This window comes from Diadema setosum, chromosome 17, assembly GCF_964275005.1.
Source record: "Diadema setosum chromosome 17, eeDiaSeto1, whole genome shotgun sequence".
NCBI lineage: Eukaryota > Metazoa > Echinodermata > Echinoidea > Diadematoida > Diadematidae > Diadema > Diadema setosum.
The window spans coordinates 23,850,273-23,859,737 of NC_092701.1; positions in this window are offsets into that span (position 1 = coordinate 23,850,273).

Here is a 9,465-nt window from a genome sequence, read left to right on the forward strand (position 1 = left end):
CAAATGAAGATTTTCATTTAAAAAAAAAAAACACCGAAGAATGGGAAAGCGTCATTACTCTACACAATAGAAACTATTCAACAAACTCGTATCTTCATTTTTTTTTTCGAAAATAGTGGCGACAAAAACGCAACTTGACTGTGTAATCCATATATAGCGTCACTATGGACTGGTAAGCCTACCAATGCCCTCAGCAGTTACCCCTGCAACCTACCAACATACTATACCCAAGACATCTATTGGTGCATTCAAGTACTCATTCTTTCCAAGAACAATTTGGATCTGGAAACGTCTACCTAGTCAAGTCGTGCATGCCACCACCTTGACAACATTCGAGAGGCTGATCTCCCCTCTATTACAACCATGCAGCCTTCTTCTGGATCCCTCATACTTTAAAGAAAGATGTATTCAGATTTTACTCGCAGAGCGCACACCTTTATTGTAAATAGAGGTTATCAATGTAGCACCTCCCGACGAAGCGTCTGGAGCTGCAAGAGGGACTACAGTATAAAGTATCAAGTACAATGTAAATTACAGTGAACTTATGCCCTTATAAGTTTTCAGTATAATTACTGTTTCATAACTATTACAAAAAAAAAAACAATTTATGATTATGATAGTGGGAATGCTGCACATTTTGACCATTAATCGAAAACATGATAAGTGAATGCTCTCACGTCATAAATCCGAAAGTCTGAGCAGAAGTGTCATTAGTGCACGCCCCTCTAATAAGCTTCATTGACTATACGGTCATGTGTTTCGATACGCGTCGCATCTCAGCTTTCGTCCACTGCGCGCCCTGCACCCACAATCCCATGCCACCGTCGCACACTCTTCACTGTACGAGTATGTGGCGGACAAAGTGATAATCACGTGACTAAAACTCCATTCCTCAGTGGCTGCGCACGAATGCATCCCACGCCGACGGAAAATGATGTCCTGTCGACAAGACCGGAGACCTTCCAGATAAAAAGAGAAACGGCATTCACGTGTCGACATACATACATAGACGTTCACGCACGCGGACATCTAACGGAATAAGAAGTCCGTGTTCGGAATATTATCTTATTGCTTTGCATCCGATCGATCTCCGTAGTGTCTTAGATTTTCGCGCCATCGCTTGTCAGTCCATTGCCAACAATCAGTGCATTGCACCTCTACACACGTCTCTGCGTTTGAATAAACTGATCAAACCGATAGAAAGCATTGCTAGAGGCAACTTTTAGTTTTGAAGCAATTTTCTGTCATCGATCGTATTCTTTACGAAGAGATAGCGAGAGAGGGAGAGATAAAGCTATATAGAAAACGGAGCAAACTTGGATTGCATAATCTCTCCATTCTTGTAAAATGAGAACAATTTGAATAAATCAACGGTGACTCCTACTGAATTTTGAAAGTGGAGACGATATTGGAAACGTTGGTGTAATAGGATGGATTTCTTTTGATTCACGCTTATGTTATAAGGTAAGTTTTTATCATTATTCATAGGCACACATGTTTGAGTACAGAAATCCTTCCTTTCTACTTATGACATCGATTAAACTGCGTAAACAGAATTTGCAATGAGTTATAATAATGCCACTGGATTCATTTACCACATGGAAAACGTTAGGTTCCAAGAACAACAACAGAATGACGAATTCGTTGTTTTGAATTCAAACTGCCAACGCTAGTATTAAGCATCAGTGTCCATTCGACATCCTCACTCAATTTCGTTCATTTATAGCCTTTGAATGGTAAGTGGACAATTTTACAATCTTTTAAGAGTTCCTCATCCATCCATCCTTATTTCATAAACATTTTGAAGTGAGACATGGACGATGGTATGTTATAGGAATGATAAATTACGTCATCGTTAAAACTCAAACGTAATGTTGGTTGCCAAAAAACAAATATAGTGCCGTCTAAAACGAGACAAGTATTAATTCATAAAGTCACAGAAACCGCTTTTGTGTTATTTCGTGCTCTAACTGGTTATCGTGAAATTTTTATTCAATGTCAGATAGTGTTTAAAAAGTTTCCTTCATTACAGAACCATTTGTTCAGATATTGCAATAGTTCGTTTCTCGTTTTCAAAAGTATCTCTTTTTCAAAATATGGTAGGATTTTTTCATTGTTCTCTCTCCAAATTCTTATTTCCCATTTCTCTCTCAAATAAGCAAAATATTATATTCTCCTTCTGAAATTTTATAACTTTAACCAGTTCTTGATGTAATATTTCCACAATATAATGCATTGTACGCGCAGTACAATTTAGAGGTGCCAACAAAACATTGACAAAATGAAAATTCACATGGACTCGATGAGTTAACGAGAAACTATCGATCTTTCATTTTATTTCAGTTCATTTCATTCCATCTCCAACAAAAAAAAAATAATGATACGCAATCATAAAACACAACGTAATTGGACAAACAAAAAGAATTTTAAATGTTCATATCATCAGCTGGTAAATTTTCATATCAATGGCGGGGGGGGGGGGGGGACTGCTCAAAAGCATAGCTTTCCCCGAAAAAAACAAATAACACCCCCACATATTTCAAGGTTAAAAAATGACCTGCACGGTCCGTTATGCTAGCAGTGTCTTCTAAGGGAAGTCCTAATAGAAAATTGAAAATCAAAAATTACCTCTAAGTGCTCAAAAAAAAAAAACTTATGTAAATGATCTGCTATAACCGTGCTCCGTTTCCTCTTCGCATACTATAATCAGTACAGTAATAGTGGTAGTATAAAACGAATTATTAAGATAGTGGTATTTGTTTTATGTAATGATTATGGTAGTGACGAATGTTGTATATAGTCTCGAGTGTGTGTGTTTTGTTGTTGTTGTTGTTGTTGTTGTTGTTGTTGTTGTTGTTGTCAAAATCCACTTGAGCATCATTTTACAGACTCTTTAACAAAGTTCTACAACGTATAATATATGCACATGTTTAATCCGAGATACATTATCATGTTGCACTAAACTATCACATAGATTAACACAATCTCTCTCTCTCTCTCTCTCTATCTCCTTAAATATATAAATATATTGTTGGTAAGTTCAATGATATTTTCGGTATATCACAAATACAGCGTCTGGAGGAAAATCGATTGAAACTGTCAATATTTCTCTCATTGATTCAATCAATCAGTCAGTAAAATAATCAATCGTACAATACGGTATAATTTGTAAGAATGGGAACCTGTAAATTCAGGGAAGACTCTAAGGACTTCAAAAATCTACATTCTGGAAAGAACACACACACACAAAACAAAGCAAAACAAAACAAAACAAAACAAAACAAAGCAAAACAAAACAAAGCAAAACAAAACAAAACAACCCACCATAAACCATTCCATTTCGTTCTCAATGCATCCTACCAATGTACGCAAAGTGAATTTATTTTTCGACCTATTTCTATGGCAAAATTCAGAATATCAATACACTGTGAGCAGTATTAACCTGACAGGGTCATGTAGTCAAATGGTAATTTTGTTTGCATGTAATCATGATAAATTGGACAGTTTCTTATCACTTTGAAATTGAGTGAAGGTAATGTTACCTTTAAGTATAACGTTTGTCATTTGAGATAACCACGTGAATTCAGCCGGTCGGTAACTTTAGGTTATATTATTTCCAGGAACATGCTGCTATTTTTAGCGTAATTAGAGACACACGTAACACGGAACCATCTCTTTACCTATACTTGAGACCAATTACTTTCAACAAATTTTTGATAAAATCATTAACGTAATTGCAAATATAGGTAAAAACAATTAGAAAGTGTGTATGAGATCTTAAATTCAATCATGTGCTTTCCAAATTTGTGTAATTATACAAATGTGTAACGAATCAACGAACTATCGAAAGAGTACAAAAAATATAATTAGGTAATGAGTAATAGATGGCAAAGGAAAAGAGCAAAAGATAAGGAGGTAAAAATGTAATAAGATAAAAATAAACAAAGAAATGAACATCGGAGGAAAAAATGAATTCATGATGCAGTAACTTAAAGGAGCATAAAACGTTGGAGAAGCGATGAAAATTAAACTAGAAGTTGTCGGAATTGCTAGTCGGATAAAAAAAAGAAAATTTTCATGTTAAAGGCATAATCTACCATTTGCAGATGAAACAAAAACCCAGCATTAGTGCTTTAACATAGTTCTAAAATAGTTCTAAAATGTGAGTTAGCTCATTCAAAAGAATCATCTTTGTATCATCAGGAACGCACATAATAAAGGAACGAGAAATTAGTTAGCGATAGAAACAACCACTGATAAAATTTGAATCAGTCAAATCGATCTTAAATACACAAAATGTGAATAATAGTTATAATAAAAATGTTTCCAGACTAGACAGTCTACATTTACGGCTTATTGAGAAAAATAATGACATCTCCTTGTATTCCAGGCTTTATTGCAAAAATTTTATATGGTAGGATGTTTTGTGGTGCAACAGACCTACACATATGCATGAAAGGCGATATCTTGAACATTTTTTTTTTAAGGGACTGTACAGTACTGGCTGAGGTAGGGATTCATGTTTTGAACATTCCTAAGTGAGATAATGAAAAGCCTCTTATGAAATATGAAAGAGCATGTAATTTTAAGAAGGATTCAACGTTTATTTGATGAAAATTGGTTTTCAAATGGCTGAGATATCCAAAAAAGTGCTAATAATAAAAGGCGACATGCCCCCACTTTATTAGTATCTCTTTGTTTCACCTTGTTTTTGGATATCTCAGCCATTTCAAAACCAATTTTCATCGAATAAACTTTTGATACCCCTTAGAACCGCATGCTCTTTGACATCTCATAGAGTGGTTTCTGAATATCTCACAAAACGTTAAAAGCTAAATCTTCACCTCGACCAGAACTGTACACACCCTTTAATCACTGCTCCCAAAGGTAAATTGGACCTTTAAGTAAAGGGAAGGTTGTATTTTGACATGATGTATGACACAGTATGGTTTAAATACATAAAATACCTCTTCAGAGTAAAAAGAGAGTATAATAAAAAAAAAACATGATTGTAGAAATTCTAATGCGAATATGAAATTAAAATGAGAAAGTCACGGAACTTCGAAGTTTTGCAAATATTCATAAAACAATGTTGTTGCCTCACAACAACTTGATAACTTCCCTATTTTCTATCCGATTTTCATCAAAATTTCACCGTTGTACTCGTAAGATACAACTCTTTCTTATCGGACCAATTAATAACTGGGCTGGAAGTACATGACAGAAATGGTTAAAGGCACAATTTACCATTTGTAGATGAAACAAAAACCCAGCATTAGTGCTTTAAGATATTTTAAAGATATTATAAAGATGCTTCCAGACTAAACCGTCTACAGTTATGGTTTATTGAGAAAAATACTAATATCTCCTTATATTTTAGGCTTTATTGCGAAAATTTTATATGGTAGGATGTTTTGTGATATACAACGGACCTACACATATGCATTAAATGTGATATCTTGAACATTTTTTAATCATTGCTCCCAAAAGTAATCAGGACCTTTAAGATGACATTCTTTAATAATCCACTTGCACATCAACTGCACTTGATGTAATGAACCAAATTCAACAAACCCATGAAATAGGGACTTTTTAGATTGCTTTTAGATGCCATTTGCAATCTATACAAATACAGGGAAAAAGTATATGGAATACTCTAACTTGTAGGTTTTAAAACTTTGGTAAAAGGAACTAAAACCCTGTCCTGGTAAAACAAAATATCAATAGCCATCCATTGTTGTTGTTTTTATTTAAAATGCAAAACACTTGGGAGAAGAAGACTATACCACAGCCTAATTGGACAGCTCAGTATAATGAACGGTAATACCTTTAATATTGGTGGATCCAGGAATTTCGTAAAGGGGAGGCGCCCTTACAAAATTAAAGGGGGCGCACGCCCTCCCCACATTTTTTCTTTTTCTTTTTTTTTCTTTTTTTTTTGGGGGGGGGGGGGGGTGGGCGCCCCGTGCGCCCCTTCTGGATCCGTCACTGTTTAATGTTTGCATTTGTGATTCAAGGATTTGAAAATTTTTATTTTTACCTCAATGTTGCTGGAATAATGATTGCTCATTCAAAAGTATCATCTTTGTATCATCAGGAACGAACATAACAAAGGAACGAGAAATTAGTCTAGGGAGATATATTGCGCTAAACAGGAAGTTTAGAACATGACTGAGTTAAGTTGAATAACGGACTTTGCCATTTTTGCAGTTAACTAGCAAATTAGAACAAGACGTTTTAGTGTCAAACAAACAAAAATGAAATAATGTACTATGTTCTGGAGACTACACAAAGAAGGGCAGTTTAAAAGCAATAGCGAGATAATCGGAGCTCATGAAATGTATTTGATGAATATGAAAATAAAATATGGAACCATGAGACAAAACAAATCACTCTGAAAGTCCTTCATTGCCTTTTGAGCTATGAGAGGACCCATCATTCATGCTCGTGACTTTGGCGCATTAGCACTCAACGTCGAACACAAGTTTAAACAACTTTCCTCTACTAGTGGCTCGTCTGGTAATACACAGAATACACCGTGCACATCCTCGTTCTGTAAAATGAAAAAGTCTAAATAAAAAAAGGTCTCTTTTCAACTTTCTGTGAGGAAAATTATTTCACGTTTTGAAGTGCCTCTATAAATCATCATTCGACACCCAGATCACTCTAGAATGAACAAACGTATATCATTCAAACAACTCACTCTGCAGAGAACGCTTCTGAAAAAAAATGAAATGAAATGACAATGTACATGACTATGTCTTGCAACACATTTGATCGCAATGACAATGGCACTTTCACTCGCTGATTTTACATGAAATAACTCTGTGAGAGAATGGCAAATTTCCTGCCATCCTCTCAAGTGGTTACTTCATATCTATAGAAGATAACAAAGCCTCTTTACTTTGGCGTGCAATGCCCTCTTAATGCCCTATTTATGGCAGCAAAAGCACCGTTGAAGAATACGTCCTCTGATGTTATGACCTGTCTCAGTAAATCTTGTTGTCTTTGACTTATATAGGCTATCAAGACTTATTTATTACTAAAGCGTGCAAGAGAATATGACACCTGCTTCGTGTTGGTCATCAAGCCGGAATTTAATTTGCGGAGCAGGTTCTATTAACGGCGAGGTCGCATTTCTATCAAAGATGCGTAGACAATGACCACAGCAGATCACCGGTTCTTAGTCGGTTCACTGCCGGATATGAAACCACTGACTTGCCACCATTAAGTAAACGAACAAATATATCAAGCAAACAAAACTAAGCACGCATGCTGAAATTCTCTGTCAACTTGGGCGGAGCAAGGCCCTCCCTTACAACTTCGCGTCGATTCATTAGTTCATACAGCACCGCGGATTGTATCATTTATCACTGGTACCCAAAGGCTGAGAGCTTGGGTGTAATGTACGACGGATATTAATCAATGAAACACTTACAGAAAGAAAAAAACACACACAACATTAAACAAAACAGAAAGGAACCCGGAGAGCGCACGGGTGGGTGGGGGCTTGGTGGTATGAGGAGAAAGGGGATAAGGCCCACCTTTATGCAGCCCAAATCCGGGTGAGAAGTTTGCGGCTCGGATGGCAGGTGGGGCTTGGCACGCGGACAAAACAAGACGTATCCCGTGTCGGACAGCCAGCCGCGGCTAATTTAAAAGGAAGTGTGGATATGCGAGCTTCTATACCAATTCATCAACATATCTCTGCAATAACAAGTCATGCCGGAGAACAGAGTCTTACGAATCTAAGGACTATTGCAGCCAAATTGATGTTGTCAATTATTCATTTGGGTTTGTTTTCTTCTCCAAAAGTACATTGACACCTGTTCGCTATTCTTTTCTTCTTTTTTTTCAGTCACTGTGAAACACCCTCAAATGTCTGTGTGTGTGTGTCTGTGTGTGTGTGTGTGTGTGTCTGTCTGTGAGTGTGTGTGTGTGCTCGCCTCTTCTAACAATTTTACGTTTGTTGTCATAACTGCGTTTTATTTTTTTTTTTCTATTTAGGAAATTTTCATCTCATTTCCATCTAAATCTCAATTGCGTTGATTTGTACGATGTGTTACGCTGTTACCGATTTCTTTGTCACGATAATAGCTTACAGCCCTTGTGAATGTAGTTGTAAAGAGCAATGTGTATATAAACTGTATATATTTGGTTTGTTGTTGCTTTGTTTTGTTTGTTGTGTTTGCTTTTACTCTAAAAGTCTCTGTATAATGTATACAGGTCTTCTTTGAAAATCAGGTCTGCTGGATATCAGCAGCACTGAACGGAATGTCTCTGTTAAGTAATGTTGTGAATAGATCAATTTAAAACAAAATACATTCACCACCAAAAATGCATCAAGATGTCAGATTCATTGTTCATGGTATATTGACACAGGGTTTCATCCACATAAGCTTTGTTCAGACACATTTCTGCTGCAGCATGTCATCATAAATCGTCATTTAGACCGTAATACCAATCAAGGCCAAAATGTCAGCAAACCACTTCAATTCCTCCGTTCCCAAAATAATGGTATGCCAGTCCGCGAAAAGTTGTTCTCTTAAAACTATTAATCATCAAGCTCGTACGCTACAGTACCAATGTACAAAACTTCAACCCGTGTTTTGGATGCAAATACTATGACTTTAAAATTTCCAGTAACCACGAAAGCTCACGACACAATATTCATGTATGATGTCATTGTTCTCGTGAGAACGAAAGTGTGAGATTCAAGTCAGTGTTACGTTAAAGTGGACAGATTCATGTAATGGAATAACACAGATTCGCCTTGATTCGGATGGCCTCGTAAGTGCTGATATGACGTAAGCGATGTTAATATTTTAGTCGGCAAAATAGGATACCTTATGGGAAGTACAAATGACTATTCGAGCTAAAAAAGAACAAAACAAATTGAGTCTGCATGAAGAAAAGCGCTTCCCTTTTCCAATTAATTGTTGCGTGTGAGAAAACGTTAAGTAGTCCTGTTTTAAAGGCTTATTAGTAAAATTTCATCATGACCTTCAATATACACGTGACGCCCAAATTGGAGTAGGTAATGAAGAAGCCCTTTCAGAGTACAGCCACTGGTTTGAAGAAAACCGGGGAAAGGGGATCACACACGCAGGATAGAAGCGAGTTTCCATCGTGACGCGCAGCGAGCCTTGAATGTGGCGAATTTTCAAGGGCTCTTGAGGGACCGGGGGACGGCGAGCTTGGCTTGGCACGGAGGCACAATATCCAACACACGACGCCGACATCAGCAGGGTCACGCTTTAGCACATGCGTGCAACACGTTTTGCTGCATCGTTGTGGGCTAAGATTGTATAATGTTCATTAACAAAAGGATAGCGTGAGGCCAATTCGTAGTTCTCGGAGTTTGCTTTTCTTCATTTGAATTTGATGTGACCTCCTAAACTACAACAACAACAACAACAGGAACAACAACAACAACAACAACAACAGCAACAGCAACAGGAGCAA